This window comes from Theropithecus gelada, chromosome 14 (assembly GCF_003255815.1).
Source record: "Theropithecus gelada isolate Dixy chromosome 14, Tgel_1.0, whole genome shotgun sequence".
In the NCBI taxonomy this organism is placed as follows: Eukaryota; Metazoa; Chordata; class Mammalia; order Primates; family Cercopithecidae; genus Theropithecus; species Theropithecus gelada.
The window spans coordinates 75749224-75771609 of NC_037682.1; the positions used below are offsets into that span (position 1 = coordinate 75749224).

The 22386-nt window shown below is 38.9% G+C and overlaps 1 protein-coding gene and 1 pseudogene across 12 annotated transcripts in view; both read right to left on the bottom strand.

Annotated features, from left to right (window-relative positions):
• Positions 1 to 22386, bottom strand: part of DLG2 (discs large MAGUK scaffold protein 2) — a 2171029-nt gene that overhangs the window by 231272 nt on the left and 1917371 nt on the right. The gene's annotated exons all lie outside the window — the stretch shown is intronic.
• Positions 1238 to 2191, bottom strand: LOC112605702 (annotated as a pseudogene). Its single transcript, XR_003115549.1, has one exon. The product of XR_003115549.1 is annotated as a cellular retinoic acid-binding protein 2 pseudogene (transcript).

A 22386-nucleotide genomic window follows, 5' to 3' on the forward strand; every position in this document is an offset into this window, starting at 1 on the left:
TCAGCAGGTTGAGGGAGGAGGATCACTTGACCCTAGGAGAGCCACACTGACACTGCAGCGAGGTATGATCACGTCACTGCAGTTGTGTTACCTGGATGACAGAGCAAGGCCCTGTCTCAAAAAAAAAAAAAAAAAAAAAAAAAAAAAGGAAGCTCTTCACAAACAGTGACACACTTGGTAGAGAGAAGAAGCTTTGCTCTCAATCAATTGTAGAGGTCCCTGCTCATAAACAGTGTCCGTGTTAATGGTCACAATCTCAATTAATTACCATGAAATTAATCTGATATAATCCCATGCAATGAATTTGTTTGAATTTAACAATATTCATTACTTCAGAAATTTCCTTAGTCTTGTCCCCTTCCTTTTTAAGATAGATTTCCTAGTTTTCAGTAAAATTCTCGAGTTGCTTTTGACTTGATCCATTTTCTTTTGGGTTCAGGATTTGTGGGCTTATACAAATGTCTGAGGATTAAATAAGATCACTTCTGTTAAGTATCTAGAACACCATAAAAGCTTTCAGTAAATGCTAGTTCCCTTCAAAGAAAGAAGTAGATTTATGCATCCAGAAGGGAAACGACTTTAGGACTAAAGGAGATTTACAGCAACTGGATGACTTTGTAAGATGGGCCAGTCTGGAGAGTGTTAATAAACTTCACCCTCTTGTTGAACATTCAGTGATCCATGACAGTTTATAGAAATTGTGGCAGTCTATTTTTATGAATTCATGTTCAAGAGTATGTGTGCATACATATAAACATAAGTATATATAGAAATTAATATATATTGATGTCATATACATCATTAATATAAATTTGATTGGTATGAGTGTGTGTACCTTCTTCAATTTCTGAGAAAACTCAGAAGGACAAAGCGTTCATACATATAAGAGTTTGCCTTCTTTGTGTATCCATTATCTGACCCCCTATAATCTAATTTGGGGACCACCAATTAGTCCTATCCTGAGAAACCTTAGTTAAGACCATTTCAATCTATCCCTTTGCCAAAGTTATCTCAGACTTCAAATCAGTAAAGAAGAGATTCCCTCAGTCTGTGAGTACATATGGAGGGCTTACGATGTCCCAGGCACTACATTATTGAATGTATGCCTACATTATATGAATGCCAGAAGAACAATGTAATCAAGGTCATATTCTCCCTCTCCTTAGGCTCTCAGTCCAGGGAGTAATAAATTTAATAGATAATAGCTAACTACACAGTTGCATAGCATATATTTTTAAAAACATTTTAATAAAATTAACAAATAAATATTCTAAACTGTATAGGCTACAGGGACAAAGTGTAGAAGCCAGAGGGCCAGTCTTTCCTGTTCAGGCCCTCAGGTCCCCTTTAGAGAGACCCTGCTTTGGCCCGGTTTGGGGCTAGGACTGCTGACTTGGGGAGGCAGGGAGTGAACCGGAATGGGTGATCTGGGCTCTTGCAAGCCATTCCTCTTTGTTGGTGTGTGGGAGGAGAGAAGAGGTCAAAGAAAGCAAGACCCTGCAAGAGGCATCCCAGTGACCCCTAGAAGTGACTGGGGTAAGGGGAGCACGATTCTAGAAGGGAGTGGGAGGGAGTGGGCAGTGAAGCAGGGCAGTGAGCCTGGCCAGTGGTGGGCTCCGGACGCTGTTCTACCCATAGCCACTCACTCTTGGACGTAGACCCTGGTGCACACAACATCATCTGCCCTCATGGTCAGGATCAGCTCCCTATCATTGGTCAGTTCTCTGGTCCATGAGGTCTTGGGGCCCTCTCCCTTCAGGAGCTTCTGCTCACAGAATATTTTATTCTCACTCTCCCTTTTCACCAGGCTCTTACAGGGCCTCCCATCCATAGTCTGCTCCTCTAACTCCTCTCCAACCTTGAAGTTAATCTTTGTGGTGCACACGGTGGTGGAGGTTTTGATGTAGAAAGTGTCTCCCTCCTGTTTGATCTCCACTACTGGCTTGGACACTGCAGCCACAGCAGTCTTCCTCAGCATCACATTCACCCCCAGCACTTTGAGCAAATCCTTGAAGTTTTCTGATCGAATGATTTTCCAATTGCCAGAGAAGTTGGGCATGGTGGCGGCGTGGGTGACAGTCCCCTTAGACCTCTAGGCTGGAGCACTGGACACTGTCTTTTAGTCAAAAGAGACGTCGCCGTCGCTGGGTCGTGAGGTTCAGGAACCAAGACACGACCAGGGACGACCACAAAGCTCTGCATAGTATATTTTTATAAGGACTTTCATTAAGGTGCTATAGAGGCTGAGAGGAATGGCATCTAATAACTCAGTCTGGGGACTGAGGTCATGAAGGCTTCTGGAAGGAGGGGATGAGCCTTAAGCTGGGTCTTAATGGATGAGTAGGAGATACCGAGATATCCAAACAACAAGTGCTCCAATCAGAGTAAGAAGCATATGCAAAGAGATGGTAGGGGGTTAACCACGGAACTCTGGAGGAGTGAAATTTTATCCATTTAGCACTTAATAACATAAGTACATGTGATGGAAAAAAGACTAACTTGAGAGTAGGAATACCAGAGACTAATCATTTTTTTTTTAATGAACTTCTTCAATGCGATGAAGGCTAAAGTGGAAAATGTCATGCTGTATAGTTAGACTGTCCTGATTCATTCAAGCTGACCTTTACAAGTTGCTTAACTTCTCTGAATTAAACCTTGGTTCCTCATCTATAAAATGAGGATAATATTATCTGGTTCATACAGCTGTTGTGTTCTTATGAAATAAAAAAAATGTAAACTATCTTGTTTCTCACACAATGTACTTACATTAAATGTCAAAATAAGACACCAGACTAAATGTCAGTTCATGTCCTGAAAACACTTGTGTCATTGTAAGTAAGAGCCTTCATTACTCATGCCAACTCTGGTTTCCCATTGGGATATATTTATCTGTTTACTTCCTAAACCAGTGGTTTCAAAACTTTGCTTGCTGACACCATCGTTTAAAATCATTTTGCGTACTCACCCATTATCTTAATATTTACATATTTATAAATTATTGTGTAACCATATTACTGTGGCACAGTGTGGCACACTATAAAACATATAACAAAACAGAAATTTAAAGGCTGTGATGAAAAATTAATAAAAAGAGAAGGTTTGGGCTACCACTGGGGTACGTATAATCACTTTGAAGAATACCAAGATCTCCTAGAGAGAAAAGACTTAGTGTCATTCATTTATGGAGCACCCAGAAGCACAGACCAAGTACTAAAGAAATATCTAGGAATTGAAGAAGCAACACCAGGACATTAGAAAAAACCCAAAAAACTCTGTGGCCTACTAGTGCCACTATCCGTCCAAACCAGTTTTTTAGTTTTTATTTTTAATATATATTTTAATTACAGTACAAGTTTAATGTAGTAGAAATGTTAAACAACCAAAACATAATGGCTTTCCCCCACAAAGGTCAGTGGCAAATACAGAGTTAATATTCATTATTTTTGAAAGAGCTAATTGTAATAATAACCATTTGCTGAACACTTATAAGGGGCAGGCACTACATTAATGCCTTTACAAGTACTTATTTGCTCTTTACAATAATCTGGACGCCATACTGCACCTCTGTAGAGGGTATCAAACATTTTGGTCCATGCTGTGGGTGGGGATGGGGGGTGTCTGCAAACCATGGCCTGTGGGCAAATCTGTTCCACCGTCCATTTTTATATAGTCTATAAGCTAAAAATGCTTTTCACATTTTCAGTTTGTTGAAAGAAAAATCGGAAAAGAAACTTTTATATGAAAATCACATGAAATTCAAATTTCATGAATTTCATGACCATAAATAGTTTTATTGAATCAGAGCCACATCCATTTATGTATTTATGTATTGTCTATGGCTGCTTTTGCACTACAATGGCAGAGTTGACTATTTCAGTAAAGATTGTATGACCTATAAAATATAAAATGCTTGGTATCTGGCCCCTGACAAAACAAGTTTGCTGGCCCCTTGTGTATATAATTGGAGTCTACTGGACATGTGCACGTTGCAGCTTGCGTGGCTATAAGTTATGGTTCCAGTAACAATCCTATCTGGAAATGTAGGTTCAGAGAGGTTGTCACTTGTCCATGCACTTAGGAAATGGCAGAATCAGAGGTTTTTAGGATAATTTTTTAAGGCTGAAATATGCACTTGATTTCACCTAGAGTTCAGGACTGTTTTCTCTTATGGTCTTTTCTGGCTATGTACCTTAACTAGTCACATGTAATATAACTTCCCCTCTGGCTCCACTGTCTTCTCTGTACTCTCCTATCTAGCTTTTAATATATTTATTGCTAAGGACAGGGTAGGGTGGGGAACAGGTCAATGGAACAAAAGTACAATTCATTCATTCACCATACTTTTCATTCTACCTCTTCAGGTCTCTCAAGTACACACTTGGCCCCTACGTATGAGGCTCTGCTGTCTCTGGCTGAGCTGAAAGTGATGAAAAGGACATGTGATGGAATGCTGGAAACCTCATTACTGGCTCTTTGCCTACAGAAACTCAGCCAGCTTATCTTCTTTCCCAAGGAACTTCAAACTTACACTGGCTCAGCTGGTTCTTTCTAGGTGCCTGTAACAAGCTGCTCTGCCCAGTGGAGATCAGAAGCCGATAGAAGATACTCTGCATATGCTTTTCTGTCCTGGAGAATATGTTCCCTTTATTCTCGTTCTCATTGTAGCAGATTCTCCCAGGGTCTTGGCCACTCCTGGGTTGTAATGTGGATACTGAAAAGTGCAAGTTACAATAATTTTTTCCTGGATGGTATCCAGAAGACCCAGACATGTGAACATAATTTCTGTGGCTGCCCAATTATAGCTATAACTTCACTTCTAAGCAAGGACAACTACACAGGCAGGACATGGACTATGTAAAGTTGTGAGAACAGCTTTCATATATGTTAATCTCCTTTTGACTCCTCCCAGCAAACAGGAATTTGTTATTCCCATTTCATAGATTAAAGATGCTGGGACTCAAGAGGAACTAAGCAGTATATATTTTGTATATATCCAGTAAGTGGTAGATCTGAGCTTCAAACCTGAAGCTTTCTGACACCTGAGTACCTGTCATTTCAGTAAAGGAGCCTGTTATAAAGACGTCAGTTTGTTGCCATAATAGTCATTAAAAGATAAGCAAACAAACACCCCTTCCCTGCCACAAATCATGGCATGATTATTCTTTATAATTGGGATGCAGTATAGCATAATGGAGTTCAATGATGAGCAGGGCTTAAAGTTATTGGCAAATCATTTAAACAGCTTGATTCTCTGTAAATTTATCTGTAAAATGGAAGTAATAACATGCCTAACTTTTAGGATCATGGTAAAGGTTATATAAAAGAATGTAGGTCTTCTGTTTATATGAAATGCCTAGAATAGGCAAATCCATATGAATGGAAAATAGATTGATGGTGCCTAGGGCTGGAGGTAGGGGGTGGGAGGAAATGAGGAGTTGCTAATAGTTATGGGGTTTCTTTTGGAGATGATGAAAATGCTCTAAAATTGATTGTGGTGATGGTTGCACAACTCTGTGAATATACTAAAACCCACTGAATTGTATACTTTAAACAAGTGAATAATATGGTATATAAATTTTAAAATGATGTAGGTAAAGGGTTTAGCACAGTGCCTGGCACAAAATAAATGCTTTATAAATGTTAATTTTTGTCATTATTGTTTTGAGGCAGAGACTATCTGGTAAGCTAAACTCATTTCCTCTTCTCCCAGAGCACAAAACTAGACTCTACCCTAAAAATTAGGTGTGGCCATGTGTCTGAGTCCGGGCCAAGGGAATGTGAGTTCTGGCCAACGTAAGGGAACAAGCCTGGTCCATAAAAATATTCCTCTCACAAGCCTTCATGTTGTTTCCCTTCTACTAGCTTGATGCAATGAATCATTTGGCTTCAGAGCTACATGTTGAAGATGAAGGAGCCATAGTGTGGAAAAGCTAAAGTTCCTGAATCACTGACCAGGGGAGAATTGCCCATTAGCCAAGAAGACCAGCTTAAAGCTTTCTGAGAAAGTAAATACGCTTCTAATTGTTTAAACCTTTATTTACTTTGAGTTTTGATTATAACAGGTACTGGTATTATTATAATTAACATGTAATTGTTAGTTTTTACAGTACCAAATTGAGGAGAAGTGTCAGCCCTTGTCATATGCCTGAAATAAATTCACTGTAGATTGGCTGACCATGCTGGGTCTGGGGGCATGAGTGCACACAGGAAAAGTTGTCTGGTGAATTTGAGCATTATTTTAGTACTGTTGAATAGTCACTGGACAGTTTGAGTGTAGTATGCAGCTTCTAATTACCTTCCCCAACTTTGGGGAAGCAGAGTCCTTGTTTTGCCCTCCAGTCCCTTCAGGAAGGGCCAAATGAACAGCAGGTAACATGCAATCAAACCGTGCACAGTAGTAGGGTGTGGAAACGGCGAAGGCAGCCCTGTGCCTGCTGCTCCACCCTTCACTCCTGCCCTCCTTTGTGGAGGACACCGTACCCTGTCCTCTTCTCTTTTGATAAAAGGGAAAGTAATACAAATTAAAGATGTGACCCAATCACATTATTTTGTCCTTGCTTAGTGCTTTTTAAAGCAGTATCCTACACTCTAAATGTGGAAGGCAGAGACAGCTTTTAGCTCTCCGGGTGAATAATGCCAAAGTATTTGATTGCTATTGTCTCTCTTTCAGAGGGTTTGCTGTCAGAAGGAAAAGCTCTGAGTCATTCTTTAGAAAAGGTGAACAGAGGATATGTAACCACAAGCCAAAGGTGACAGATCGGAAAGGGACCAATCACTGGGAGCAGGGTTTCTCGGGTTTGTGAGCCCCTTCCTTGTGCAATTGTGTCAAATTGGGCCATAAACGCCTTCTGTATCTTTCTCACAGAGGAGTGCTGTAAAACCCAATGGGCATGTAAAGTGAAGTACAGGCAGATCTTATAAAAATAGCTATTGATTCCTGAGTGTTTACTGTGAAACCTTCTTACATAGCTTGTTTAATCTTCTTGACAAGTTTAATACATAAGTATTATTATTGGCCCCACTTAAGAGCTATTGAAACCGAGGCTCAGAGGTTAAGCAAAGCAGTGTCCCCAGGATGACACAGGTAGTAAACAACAGAGCTGGGACTCTAGGAATTGAGGGATGCCAAAAGACTACATTTCTCACCACCATGCCCTTCAAGGACTTCAAACAGACAAAAAGCATTAGCAAGGTAAATGGCTCTTCTGCTGGAGAATCTAGAATGTCCAAAGCCAAAATGTCTACCCTTGAATAGAAAGAACATCCTACAAGGCTGCCTGTGTTCAGCATATTAAATGCCCAAGAGAATAATGAAACAGATAAGAAAAGGGAAGAACAAAGGCCATTGTCCCAGGCCCTGGAGACTAGCCTGCCTGAACATGATTCATAGTCATTCATGGACTCAGACCTCACAGATTTTGAATATCAGATCATTGCAGATAGAAATGTGAACTTCCAGATAGCAACCATGTCTTCTTGCTGAAAATAGCTTCCCTCCCCCCAGCACAAAGTCATAAAGAAAGAAAAAAGAATCTTAATTTCCTTCTGCTTCCTGTTTGCCAGACTGTTCCTTTTTTCCTTCAACCTCACGGTCCCATTGTTTCTCTCATTTCTTCTTAGTATGCTCTATTTAAACCAGATGGAGCAGTAGCATTTTGAAGAAATTTTTGAACCCAAGGGACTCGCATCATAAATAAATAAACAAATGAACACTTCCGCAACTGGCAAATCAGGCAGGAATGGGTTTAACAACTGAGCTGGAAATGTAGCTGAAAATCTACTCCATGATGAAAGATCGGAATGTGGCACAAGTTCTCTTCACCGAATAGGTAACCACACTGACTTCTTTCAGTAAACTGGGGGCTAAAGAGAGAAGCAGTGGGGAGGCAGTGGCAAAGAGCTGCAGAAACACATTCAGTGGCCCCCTGTCTACTTTGCATTAACAATATGCTGATACATTATCCCATGGTTGCTATGAAATATTTGTTCACCACCTATAAAAGTAAGGCATTTTCAAGTGCTGGTTTTCTTTAAATACATTCTCTTTCCTTTAGGTCTTACATAATTCAACTATCATTCCATGTGAGGCTTAATTTAAAGAAAACCATAAGTTGAGTTAATTCACTGTGAAGGGTTATGGAAGCTATATTTATTCCAGAGAGTCAGCAGCAGTGTAATGGAGCATCTATTATATGCCTGACCTAGTGCCAGGTTCTGGGAATACAAACATGACTAGCCCAGCCCCTGCCCTTAAGATATTCACAGAACTCCGAGGATTCACAAACTAAGTGAAAGCGAAAGACGTGTTACCACTATTAAGACAGTAGAAAATATATGAGATGCTTAGCGATCACCTCTAATGAGGGAGAAGGTATGTGTGGGGAGGGAAAGAGGATAGAGTTTGTGATTCAGTAAAAGAGTCCCAGCTGCAGTGGCTCACGCCTCTAATCTCAGCACTTTGGGATGCCGAGGTGGGTGGATCACCTGAGATCAGGAGTTCAAGACCTGTCTAACTAAGATGTTGAAACCCCGTCTCTACTAAAAATACCAAAATTAGCTGGGCATGGTGGTGGGTGCCTGTAATTCCAGCTACTTGAGAGGCTGAGGCAGGAGAATCACTTAAACCTTGGAGGTGGAGGTTGCAGTGAGCCGAGATGATGCCATTGCACTCCAGCCTGGGTGACAGAGTGAGACTCCGTCTCAAAAAAAAATAATAATAATAATAATAATCCCCTATCTGTCTACTTATAAGACCTAAGAAGCTATTAACCAAGGAGAAGAGGTTGATGGTCTGGGCAGAGAGCACACGAGGAATGGGGACAGGCTCCACTGTGGTGTGAAACAACCTGAAGGTTATGGTCACTGTAGACATTTGAACCCAGCTGGAAAACAGACTCTGAGGAGAGAAATAAGAGACAGGCCTGGGAGTCAGGGAGTGGATCATTCTCTGTCATGTGGTTCAGGGGACTCCATCCTATAGGCCATGGGAGCCTCTGTAAGACTTTAAACAGCAGAGTGAACATGATCTGATTTGCACTTTAGAAGATCACCTTGGCAACCATGTGGAGGATGGACTGGAGGTGTTGAGGCTGGGAGCATAGAGAACAGTTAGGAGGCAATGGCAGCAGTCCAGGTAGGAGGGATAGGGCCTGATCTTAGATGGCAGCAGTGGGGATGTAAAAAAAGGAGGGAGAACTAATATTAGGAAGGAGAAAATCTGGGCTGGAGGTCATGAAATCTGGATTCTAGTCCTAGCTTTGGCACAATCTCTTAACGTGACCTTAGACAAGCTCTTTCTTTTCTGGACCCTGTTTCCTAACGTGGCATGTGAGAGGGGGACATTTGGTGGCTATACGAGAATGCACTTTATATATGTACTTGATTATTATTATTTACTCATTAGATAAGCCAGTCAGTCAGTCAGTCAGCAAAGGCACTCATTCCTTGAGTCACAGTTTTGGGCATCTTGATATGAAAAAGCAAAATGGTAGTACAAAAAAAATCCAACCACGGGAATGAGGAGATTTGAAGTCCATAAGCATTTACTGATCATATATTAAGTACAAAATATACATCATAATATACTATAGATACGATAGAAATAGAAATGACCAAGATGTGGTCTCTACCTTCTGAGAGGGAAATGAGGCAGCCTATGATTAATTCAATTCAACAAATATTGAGTAAGTACCTATGTGCAGAGTATTGTGTCTGTCATAGTAAGGAAAGAGAGAAATCGGACATGGTCCCTGACATGAAGGACTGCGTAGCCACAAATGGAAGAAAAGTGATGTTGCTACTGGAGAGTTGCAAATCACTATGGGAGCCCAAAACAAAAGAGAATATGTACCAAGTCAAAAATCCATTTTTAATTTTTGCCATTCTAAACAGAAATATAATTTCCCTTTCTGTGGTTCAAGGCTGCTGAGAGTCACCTTCATGAAAGCAGATGAAAGAAGAGATCATTCACTTTACTCTAAACAAAGATTTTTCTATGGGTGAGGTCCTATACTAGGTGTTCAATGTAAGAACAACAAGACATGCTCTTTACCGACAAAGAAACGAGTCAGTGTTTATAACATTTTGGATTGTGGGGAAGAGAAAGTAGAAGTTTGGTTCTACTTTTTCTACCCAACAATTCAAAGTGCCTTGAACAGTGCTTAGCATATGGTAGGTGCTCAATAAATGATCAAATGAAGTGAACAATATTAAATTTGCTACTTACAGAAAGAAAATGAAGTTGACTCTAAAATAACAAATACATGACATCTAATTATCCAAAGAATACACTAAGGAGAGAGTACTTTTATGTAACAAGTCATGAGTAATTAATCAAACCACAGGCCACTGGCTTGTTGTAATACTAATTCAAACAAGGTTTCTAAGCAGCAGGTCTCCACTCCCAAAGTCTTGGGAAGCAGATGGTACCTAATTTGCTTTAAGAGGCATTTGGTTGACCACACTTGGTTCTTTAAGCCAGAGTAAGTTCTTCAGTTTTTGGAACTCTTCTTAAGAGAAATCAACCTCCAACCCCTTATATATAACAAGCTGATCTGTTTCTAAACATGTAATCTAGAAAGATCAAACTTGGGAATGGTGTTGCTTAGAAAGAAAAATAATGTCTTTGGGGCATGACAGGGGGATTCTACTAGCAACCTGGCCAAGAAAATTTGCTGACTTGGCATATAAGGTATGTAAAGAGCTTGAAAAAAATTAAAGGTGCTAACAATGCAGGTGGGATTTAAAAAGAACACGCACCACATTGTGATATTTTTTCAAGAACAGAGAGGCCCAGAATATTGAGATACCAGCTGGTAAGAATTATGACATTTACTTTAAAATCTTTGGCCAGTAAGAAGTGATTCTAAAAGACTTGCAATAGGTTTAGCTCATGGACTCTGAACCTTGTTACAGGCCAACTTGATAAAACACAGTGATTTCACATAGGAGCTTTTGATTACAGACTGGCTTGATTGTCATCCAGTCTCTGCCACGTACTAGCTGCTACAAACTTGGATAAGTCATTGAGTCTCACTTAAGCATCAATGCCGTCTGTAAATGAAGACTATGATGCCTAATGTCACAGGGTTGTGATGGGGAGTACATGAGATAATAGAGGTAAACAGCTTAGTACAGTGCCTGGCATGTAACAAGTATGGTGACTATTACTATTATAATTATGTTTGCTGAAAGGGAAATGTTCATTCCAAAATTGGCTAAAAACCCTGTTTCAAACATTTCTGAGACTGAAATGAAATATATAGATGATAGGTTTGCAGAAATGGCAGTGGGTGTTTCATTTTCATATAATTATAATGTGCAGCAGAACAGAGCAGCATCTTATGCCAATCATGAATCTTTTCTCATAGTAAAAATATTTTGTGAGTGAACCTGAACTGTATGTACAATACTAAATATGTACTTCCATGTGACAGTTGGTAACATGGGTTTCTTCTGAATTCTATTTGATGACATAACATAGAGAAACCTAGCTTGGAACGACCTCAATGCAAATATCATCTCTGTCACTTAAGGACTGTAAGCTCCGGCAAAACAAAAACTTTCTGATCCTCAGTATACACATCTGTAAAACAGGGATAATAATTGTACTATAGTTTACATGATTTTGAAAGAATTTCATGAGATGATAATAATATCTTTAGTGAGTTTTTGCCATGTGCCAAGCTCTGAAAGCCTATCCTAAATTATCTTTTCCTCATCCTATGTTATCTCTTCCACATCCTATGTTACCTTCCAGAAGTGTGGTTGTAAAGTCAGGGTCTGCAGCTAAGAGTTCAGAACCAGCCAGGTGGGATCAGGTGATTAGAGAGGCAGAGGGCTGCCAAATGATAGCCAAAAATATCAGTAGCTTTTACTGCATTCTAGAGAGAGTTGTGTCTTTGACATGTTAGAAGTGGACTGCAGGTAGAAGTCCAGCAGGGGCAGGAAAAAAATAATTCTGAATATATGCAAACATCGGAAACTTTGGGATCTGTGATCCTGCCTTAGGTTTCCAAAGCTAATTACAAATAACTGCTTTCAAATGTCTGTCTAGGGAAGACATCTAAAGGGCCCCAATAAAGGCAGATAGGAGCATAAGGATAGATGTCCCAAATACATCAAATGGGTAAAAAAAGATGTAAAGAAGAAAACAAAGCACACCAACCTGCTCTGCTCCAAGTGAAAGTTATTTAGCTCTTGGAACTGGTTTCATCTTTAAAATTGAGGTAATAAAACTATGGCATAATTTACATTGGGCTACTCTGCACTTGCAAGAAAGAATGGAGAAACTTTCTATGTACTGATGATACATAAGGATCTCCAAGACACAGTATTAAGTAAAAAATAATAATAATGGCCGGGCGCGGTGGCTCATGCCTGTAATCCCAGCACTTTGGGAGGCTGAGGCGGGCAGATCTCGAGGTCAGGAAATTGAGACCATCCTGCCTAGCACGATGAAGTCCCGTGTCTACTAAAAATACAAAAAAAAAAAAAAAAAAAAAAAAAGCTGGGCATGGTGGCGGGCGCCTGTAGTCTCAGCTACTTGGGAGGCTGAGGCAGGAGAATGGAGTGAACCCGGGAGGTGGAGCCTGCAGTGAGTTGAGATTATGCCACTGCACTCCAGCCTGGGTGACAGAGTGAGACTCTGTCTCAAAAAAAAAATAACAATATTTAAAAAAAATAATAATAATACAGAATACTGTTTATAGAATGCTGCTTTGGTATATAAGAATGGGGCTAAAAATTTATCTATCTATCTTTCCATGTATGTATGTGTGTATGCATGTATCTATCTGTCTTTCTATGTATGTATGTATGTATATATGTATCTATCTATCTGATTTATCTATCCCCCCACCACACAAGCACGTGCACACACACACACACAAATATAGTTTGCTGCATTTGCAAAGAAAACTCCAGAAAGACACAAAAACCTAAAAATAGTGATTAGCTTTGTGAGATGAATGAGGGCAGGAGAGGAACAAAACTTTTCAATAAATACCTTATACAAATTAAATGTTTAAATTAATTTAAATAATAAAATTAGGATAGCAATTGGTACATGCCTTATAAGGTTGTTTTGAGAAGTAAATAAAATAATGTATGAAAGAGCTTAACCATGGGGCTTGACACACAGTAAGTATTAACACACATCAGTGAAGATTATCCTCTCTTGAGAAAGAGTGGGAAGGAGCCCTTCCTTGGCTTTAACTTTCTGCTCAAGGGCCAAAGAGAGGTGGAGACAAGTTGTAGGAGGCTGGCTGCTGGGGCTCTCATTGAGACTTAAGGAGCAAAGAGGCTATGATGACCTTCTGGTATCTTCCTAGGTCATGCAGCACTATTACTAGATATTTGAGAGAAAAAGCCCACTTAGAAATAAAGACGGAGCCTTTTACTCAGGAACCTGAACACAGTGGATGAAAGACTACAAAAAAGTAGAGAATCAAAATCCAACACACACCAGATCGATCCATGACTCTGAGAGTTAGAAATGATTTAAAAACAAGAATGGCTTAGAACAAAATGAGAAAAGATGAACAGATGCCAATGAGAAGCTATTTTCTTTCACTGTGTTCCTAAAAAATTTCTTCAATGTCCTTAAATAATACATCTTGGGGGATTAATTGGAAATGCCACAATGGAATGAAAATAATAAAAGAAAACTGTCTCTGAATAAAACCCTTTATATAGTCACAAAATTAATAATCTACATTTTTTTTGCTCCATCTGCATTGGAAAGGAAAATTTAATAATCAGACACAAAAGGTAGGAAATTACAATGAATCACAAGTGTTCAGATATTGTAACCCAAACAATTGCTCTAGTAGTGCCTGCTTTACTTAGGGTTATGCTAAGTGGCTGACAAAATAAAGACTCTAATTCTTTCGGTTTCTTTAAAATTAAAACACAGCATTTGTAACATAGAAAAGCACCATTTTGGGTACTTGTTGGGGAAATAGCACACAACAGGATGTCTTGGCTTTGTTAGACACTTCTTTAAGTAGATTCTATAAAAGGAGCAAGCAGGCAGGAGTCTGGGAGATGGTGATGAGGCATCCCCTTTGGGTAGCTGCCATATTGTTAGTTATGGTGGTTAAAAATTCCAGCTCTGAAAGTAGAAAGATCTGAACACAAACTCTGTCACTCATTAGTTGAGTAACTTTGGCAAGTTACTTAACTTTGCTGAACTTCAATTTCCCATCAATAAAATTAGGATAAATATAATCCCTACCTTATAGGGATGTTATGAGGATCCAAAGAGATAATGTATTCAAGAACTTAAATATACCTTTCTTAGAACAGTGCTTGCAGCATAATAAGTATCAGTAAATATTAGCCCTGATCATTAACATCTATCTACTAATTCATTCATCCACCCATTAAACCATCATTTAGGGGCCACTTCAGGTCAATCTTTGGGTTAAAGAAAGGAAATCGAGGAAGAATAAGACATAGTCCTTGTACACAGAAAGCTCTCAGCTCAGTAAGGGAAGATGAACAAAGAAGACTATATGGAATTAGGGACGCTGTGAAAGAAGTCAATGTCAGTTATACTGGGACATACAAAGGAAGAGGTTGATGAGGAAGGGGTATCATAGAGAAGATGGTACTTAATGAAAGGCTTGAAAAGGCTTGAAATTTGTGTATATACAAGGCATTCAGGACAAAACAACAGGAAGGGCACAGATACTGGGATAACCAATAGTGGTAGGGAAGGAAAAGAAGTCTAGTATGGCTGGGTCCCAGAGAACAAGTGAGCCAGCTTGATAGGTAAGCCTGGAGAGGCCTACGGGCCACATTACATAAGGCTGAGTATACAAGGAAGTTTCTGTAATTTGGTGTTTAACAAACCAACTTACTTAATTTGAAGTTGAGAGATAGTCAGCATTGCCCTGCCAGGGAAACATCCTGAGGCTATTCCACGTTATTATAGTAGAAAGATGATTTTATACTTTCTTTGTCAGCTGTATAAGATACCTACTGAAAGAATATCTTGCCTGATCTTGCCAGGGACTTACCCCCTTTGCAAACTCAGTGTTGGCTTGGGATCAGGATATCTCAGCAAATTCCCCTTAATGCTCACTTTTTTTTCCCCTCCTAACACATCTTCTCTTAAACAGGTAGTTCACTTCTGTACAAAAGGATTAACAGTGTCAGTACTGATTTAAAAAGTGCTTTTTAATGGGGTGTGGTGAAATGACTAGGATATAGACACCCACAGTTTCAAACATCTTCTGCTACTTAACAATGGTGTGAATTTGGACAATATTTTACCTTTATAAATCTCAATTTCCTGATCTACAAAAAGGTAGAATGTGACTTATCTCATGGGGTGTTGAGAGGAGCAAATGTGGTAATTAATGCTACGTATCTGCTATCAAGACTGACAAAGTTCTACAAATGGTAGCTGTCATTATTGCCCATGAAGGTAAAGTAGGTGATTTACATGGCAGCCTTGGGAGAAAGAAATGAGTCTGTTGGGAAAGAAGAAAGCCAGGTTTGTTTGGAGGCAGAGGAAGCTAGGGCACCTTGCACTGCTAAATTGTGCCATGTTCTGACTGGGGCTAGACCCAGAGAAAGCTCTAATTCCTGTGTGTTGATTGAAATTGCAGTTGAAGACACTGATCTCTCTCTCTCCCTGGTGCTCATGAAAATTCTTCCTAGCTAGCCTGAGCTTCATGGACAAATAAAGGCTAACCAAAGCACTTTCTTTTAAAAGTTTCAAGTTACTTAAGGTCTCTAGAGTTGGAACAGAAAGAGATGCTAATAGTGAAACTTGCTAAATACAGCAATTTTCCCGCAGTCCATACAAATTTTATTAGTTAAGGAGGTGATGGGAAGAAAGCAAATATACTCTGTTGGTAAGGAATTGCAGTTCTTCCAAAAAGCGCTGTAAATGATAATATAATGATGCATCCATCCAGTCCCTAGTGGGGAAAATACATTATCCTCTATGGTACATCTGCGCTGTTCCAGCATTTCACAGACAAGATTGAACTCTCACATAGCCCCAGGAAAGCCACATGCTCTTGCCTTTTAACCCAGTGTCTTTAACTGGTTAAAACCCATTTCCTCTGTAGCTCACAAATATGTTTACAATAAAAGTCACCTACAATGGAATATAAAGGGAATCTCTCTTAACATATCACACAGATTCTATAATCTGGATCCTGTAAACCCACTGATGAAAAAAACAGTGACAAAGAAACAAAATGGGACTTTATTAACCTAGGTTCTTGAATTGTAATGTTTAATGCCAAGCATTAATGGAATAGTACACATAAAAATTTCAACAAACGCCAGGGCTCGGTGGCTCATGCCTGTGATCCCAGCACCTCGGGAAGCTGAGGCTGGTGGATCACCTGAGGTCAGGAATTCGAGACCAGCCTGACCAACATGGAGAAACCCCATCTCTACTAAAAACACAACATTAGCTGGGTGTGGGGGTGCATGCCTGTAATCCCAGCTACTCATAAGGCTGAGACAGGAGAGTTGCTTGAACCAGTGAGGCGGAGGTTGCAGTGAGCCGAGATTGTGCCGTTGCACTCCAGCCTAGCTAACAAGAGTGAAACTCAGTCTCAAAAAAAAAAAAAAAAAAAAAAAAAAACAAAGAAAAAAACAAACAAACAAACAAACAAAATTACAACAAAAACAAAAGTTTTCTTTACATTTCAAATAATTCTTTTCCATGCCAATTATCTTGAAAAGTTTTGGTTTTTAGATGTGAGCTCTGAAAGATCATATAAATAACTCATAACAAACTAACCTAATACTCATCATAACAGTAGCAAAAAATCTGAAACAACCTAAAAGTTTAATAATGGCAAATAGGCTAAGTCAATAGTGTCACATCCCTATTACGGAAACTTAGATCTCTTTTAAAACTTACTTTTACAAAAGAAAAAAAAAGTATGGACATGAAGAAGTGCCCACAAAACATTGTTAAAGGAAAAAGGAGGTATCAACTACCGTAACTACCATATACAATACAATTACAATTTTATAGGATGCTGAAAATAAATGGCAAGGACCTACAACAAAATCAATAGTTATTTTTTATTGTGCTATTTATTTTTTATAATTTTAAAAAATCCCAATAAAATATCCTTTTAAGATATTTAACTTTCTAAGCAAAAGCTTGGCAGGCTGTGGAAGTATAAAAAAAGAATGCATCTGAAAACATGAAAAACTTTGTCTGCATGAAAAACGTATGTAACGTCTTTTAGATGACATTATTAAATGCTTATGCTATAATGTAACTAAAATGAACCAGGGTAGTAAGTTGTACATATAATATAACCTCCCTTATGTATTTCATAAACAGAAATGGAACTAAAATGAGATAAAAAGGGAAACCAGTGGTTGCTTCTGGATAGTAGAAATTATTGCTTAGTCCTTCTATTGTTTTTTTTTAAACATGCTTCTGTATTTTGCAGTTTCAACAATAAACACATAATACCATTATAATTGAAAAAATAGTTTTTGTTTTTCCCTTCTTTTTTTTTTTTTTTTTTTTTTTTAAAGAGAGATAATTTGACTGGGCGATGTGGCTCACGCCTGTAATCTTAGCACTTTGGGAGGCCGAGGCAGGTGGATTATCTGATTTTGAGACCAGCCTGGCCAACATGGTGAAACCCCATCTCTATCAAAAAATACCAAAAAAAAAAAAAAAAAAAAAAAAAATTGCAGGGCATGGTGGCACAGGCCTGTAATTCAGCTGCTTGGGAGGCTGAGGCAGGAGAATCGCTTGAACCCAGAAGGCGGAGGTGGCAGTGAGCCGAGATCATGCCACTGTACTCCAGCCTGGGCAACAGAGTAAGACTCCATCTCAAAAATAAAATAAAATAAAATAAAATATTAAAAAGATATAGATATAACTCAGCAGGACAAAAACTGAATATAACCTTAAAGTCACTGAAATACTAAGTGATTCAGTCTAAACTTCTGGGTATTATGCTCACTACCTGGGTGACAGAATCATTTGTATTCTAAACCTCAGCATCACGCAACATACCCATGTAACAAAGTTGCACAAATGTGCCTCTTGAATCTAAAAAAAAAGTTGAAATTATAAAAATCAATAAATGCATTAATGAATTTACTGAAAAAATAAAGCATAGACATGAACAGGAACGTGACATACCTAACTTGTACTTGCCCTTTGTACTTTCTGAATGCAGGGTGGAACTAGCTGCAGCTTTGTTTCCTCTGCATATTTTCACTTATTTAAAGAGTTCTAAACTTCTTTTCTCCAGGCTAAATCTTCAATGCAAAAAAATTATTTTGGAATTAAGACATGTGATTGCCTAAAAATCAACTTGTATGTTATTACCAAGTAAACATTTATGCTCTGGAATCCCCAAAGAAGTATCTTTCTGAATATTTGAACTGTCCATATAGCTGAAGATTAAGACTTCAAATAGAGAGAGTTAAATTGATTACTTTTGCAGATTACTTTACTTTTTAAAACATTGTTATTATATACTTGCCTTACCTCCAGAGTAATATACTAGATATAATAAGTTTTTAAACTGATGAGTCAAAACTATCATTATGAAGATCTTTTATTGTGATAATAAGACATCAAGTAGTTCTTAATAAATAAATAAACTTCTAACCCTTTAATCCACTTTACTTTCCATGTTGCTAACATTTAAAAAACACAACATAAATCCAAGAAAATAATCCTATATCAATTAAAGTAGAAATATTTACAGTTTCTCCTTAATTCCATTACTTTATTTTTTAAAGAATGCCATAAAAGATTTACAGATTCCCTAGCAATGAATTCTCTTTGTGAAAAAACCACATAGACTCAAAAGCATATGAAGGCTTATTTTGTTTGGCTCTTGGAAAAGTAGATCTAATGCTTGGAAGGCAAAAGACAATAGATTTGCAGTCATCGTGCACACCAACAAAAGTTTCAACTTAACAATTAAACATTTTAAAACCAGGCCGGGTGTGGTGACTCATACCTGTAATCCCAGCACTTTGGGAGGCCAAGGCTGGCAGATCATGAGGTCAGGAGATCAAGACCATGCCGGCCAACATGGTGAAACTCCGTCTCTACTAAAAACACAAAAATTGGCCAGGCATGGTGGTGCACGCCTGTAGTCCCAGCTACTTGGGAGGCTGAGGCAGGAGAATCACTTGAACCCAGGAGGTGGAGGTTGCAGTGAACTGAGATGGCGCCACTGCACTCCAGCCTGGGTGACAGAGCAAGACTCCGTCAAAAACAAACAAACAAATAAACAAACAAACACCATTTTAAAACCAATAAAAGTTTTACTTAAAAATTTATTTGGCAATATTCATTAAGTTCCTATTCTATGTCAGGTATTGTTCTAGGTGCCAGGGATATCGAGGTGCCTGCACATGGTATTGGAGACAGCACATTCCTTTCATAGGACATGTTAAGGCAGTGGCTGAATGACCACTTGGCAAAGATATTACAGGGGAAATCCCAATATGTAATATCCCCCAACTCCTGAGATTCTCATCCTCTCCAACTGCACTTCCATAATCCCCAGGAAAGCAGAGCCTGAATCAAAGGTTTGCAGTAATATATGCAGAGGCTCACACGTGAGAGTTCATTTTGAGCAGTGATCCTGGGAAGAGGGATGAGGAACCAGGGAGAAACTCCCACCAGGACCTTCTGAGGAGCATACACAGTGCAATTCAGAACTATCTATCCAAAGGATGGAGGAGAGCCTCTACCCACCAGTTCCCTTCCTCTCCAATAGTCGAGAGTTGCCACATGCGATGCCAACTCCTTTGCACTTCCAGTTTTGTGCATGCCAGAGTGGTGAGTGGGCTCTTGGGTAGAAAGCAGAGATAGGTACGGCAGCTAAGGCAAGGTGGTGTCAGTTACACCTGTATGAAGCTGGTTGCTACAGCAATGCCTTGAGTTACTTTGGCAGAAAAAAAGCAAGACTAAGTGCAAGAGGTGACAACACCTTTAAGATTCTTCTATCATATGAGGTCATGATAACAAAAGTAATTAACAGTTATCATCAAGCAAGTATAGACACTTTCCACACATTTTATCACTTAATTCTTAAAATCAACTCCACAAAGTAGGTCATACTTTTATCTCTATTTATATATACTTTTATCTCTATTTCAAACATGAGAAAATAGCTTTCTAGAACTAAGTGGTCTGCCTGAGGTCATCAATAAATGGAGAACAAAAGATGAGGCTGAAGGACTGGCTGCAGAGCCCTAAAACAACACTGACTCCCCCAGAGCCTATAAGCATCCAAACTTCTCCTGTATAGGAAAACAGAAGTAGAAATCAGTTGCCCTTAGGAGTTCCTGTTTCTATATCTGTCTGTGACCAGAGTTCCTTGAAGGCAGAGATTGTGCCTTATTCCTGAATTATATCCAGTACTGTGCGGTGCATGACATATGTGCACACTGTTTGGCCGGGCTCAGTGGCTTACGCCTGTAATCCTAACACTTTGGGAGGCGGAGGCGGGCAGATCACCTGAGGTCAGGAGTTCAAGACCAGCCTGGCTAACATGGTGAAAATCCATCTCTACTGAAAATACAAAAAATTAGTGGGGCTTGGTGGTACATGCCTGTACTCCCAGCTACTTAGGAGGCTGAGGCAAGAGAATCGTTTAAACCTGGGACGCAGAGGTTGCAGTGAGCCGAGGTCGCGCCACTGCACTTCAGCCTGGGCAAGAGAGTGAGACTCAGTCTCAACAAGAACAATAACAACAGCAACAACAAAAACACAAACAAGTGAACAATGCTTTTGAGATTGGTTGAGTGTCTGTTCCCCCTCAGTGCACTCATGGTTCTTGAGAGCAGGAACCCTGTCTTAATCATCTTTATATCCCAGCACCCAGCACACATAGTTCAATGTTTACTTGCCCTAACAGAATAAAATTTTCCAGAAGGCAGAACACATAGGGTTAAAAATGTGAAGTTTGTGTCATATGGGCCTGAGTTAGAGTCCCACCTTTGACACTTTAACTAGTTATATGATCTTGAGCAAACTATGTAATAATCTTTTAAATCCAGAGCTTCCTCATTTGCAAAAAAGCATGATACTAATTGTATTCCATCATAAGGTTGTGGTGATGATTACATGAAATTTATGTAAAAGCTCTTATCATTAATACTTGGCACATGGCAATCTTGCAATAAATATTAGATATTATGATAATTATTGGAAATTTATTCTGTGTTTAAGTTATATTTGAAGTTCCTAAACTAGATCTGAAACATTTAGAATGTGCACAGTGGCACATATGGGAAAATCTCTAGAACACAAAGTACCTAGGAAACAGTACCTGTACACAGTGATGCTCAATAAATATTTGTTGAATGTTAAATAAAAAAACGAGCCATGTTTGCTTTTGGCATGAATCACCAGCACAAATGTTGAAAATAGAAAAATATAATATAGGTTGCTATTTAACACCTGACAGAGAGAAAGTATTAGTAGCCCAAGATCTGACTGTAAACAAAGAGGAAAAACAGCTATGTAGCCTATGGAAGGTGTGAAGCCGTAAAACAAGGCCAGAAATGTGGGAATCATTCTCAAGACAATATGATTACAAATGTCTTTCAATACTTGGCTTTATATTCCTCCCCAATTTCATATCACTTGTGTTTTACGGTCAAAAATTACAATATGTTGCCTTTTCTTTTTCTAAATTACAGAGCTGTGTATTTCCTTAAAGTACTGTATTTTTCTTAAAGTACTTAATTAGCTAATACTATTTAATTACAATCTACATTTAGATTCTGCAGACTGAAGGATCTATTTTGGGACCATTTTTTTAATGGGATATGGAACTCAGATACTAAGGAAGAAACTGGGGGATAGAAGATCAATGCCCAAGGCTGTGTGGGCATAGTGGGTATTCTCTTTGGATCATGAGAGGAAGATTTGGTTTGCATTCCTGCTCTGACACTTATTTACTAGTTGAGCGATCTTGGACAAATTATTTCCTGTGTAAATCTGTTTTTCATAATCTCTAGTATGAGGCTGCTGGTGCCCATTTCCCTGACTTTACTTGATGATTTATTAGGGGAACAAATTATGAGTCCCCTGTATGCGGTGTGTACTCAATCGCTGCTTGTTCTCTTCCCCTCTTAAAGGCAAGAGACAAATGTGAGTCCTGGGGTAGCTGCCAATAATATTCATTCAGGCCCCCTTCTTAATCATGCAATTCATCAAGAAATAATCTTTTTGAGAGGAAAAAAATAAAAGTCTCAAATCAGAGTGCCTAGGACAAAATTTTATACTCTGTGTGTGTGTGTGTGTGTGTGTGTATGTACATATGTATATATGTGTGTGTGTATACATATGTGTATATATATACATATGAACCACATTGTAAAGTTCCACTCCACCTTAGTTTGCTT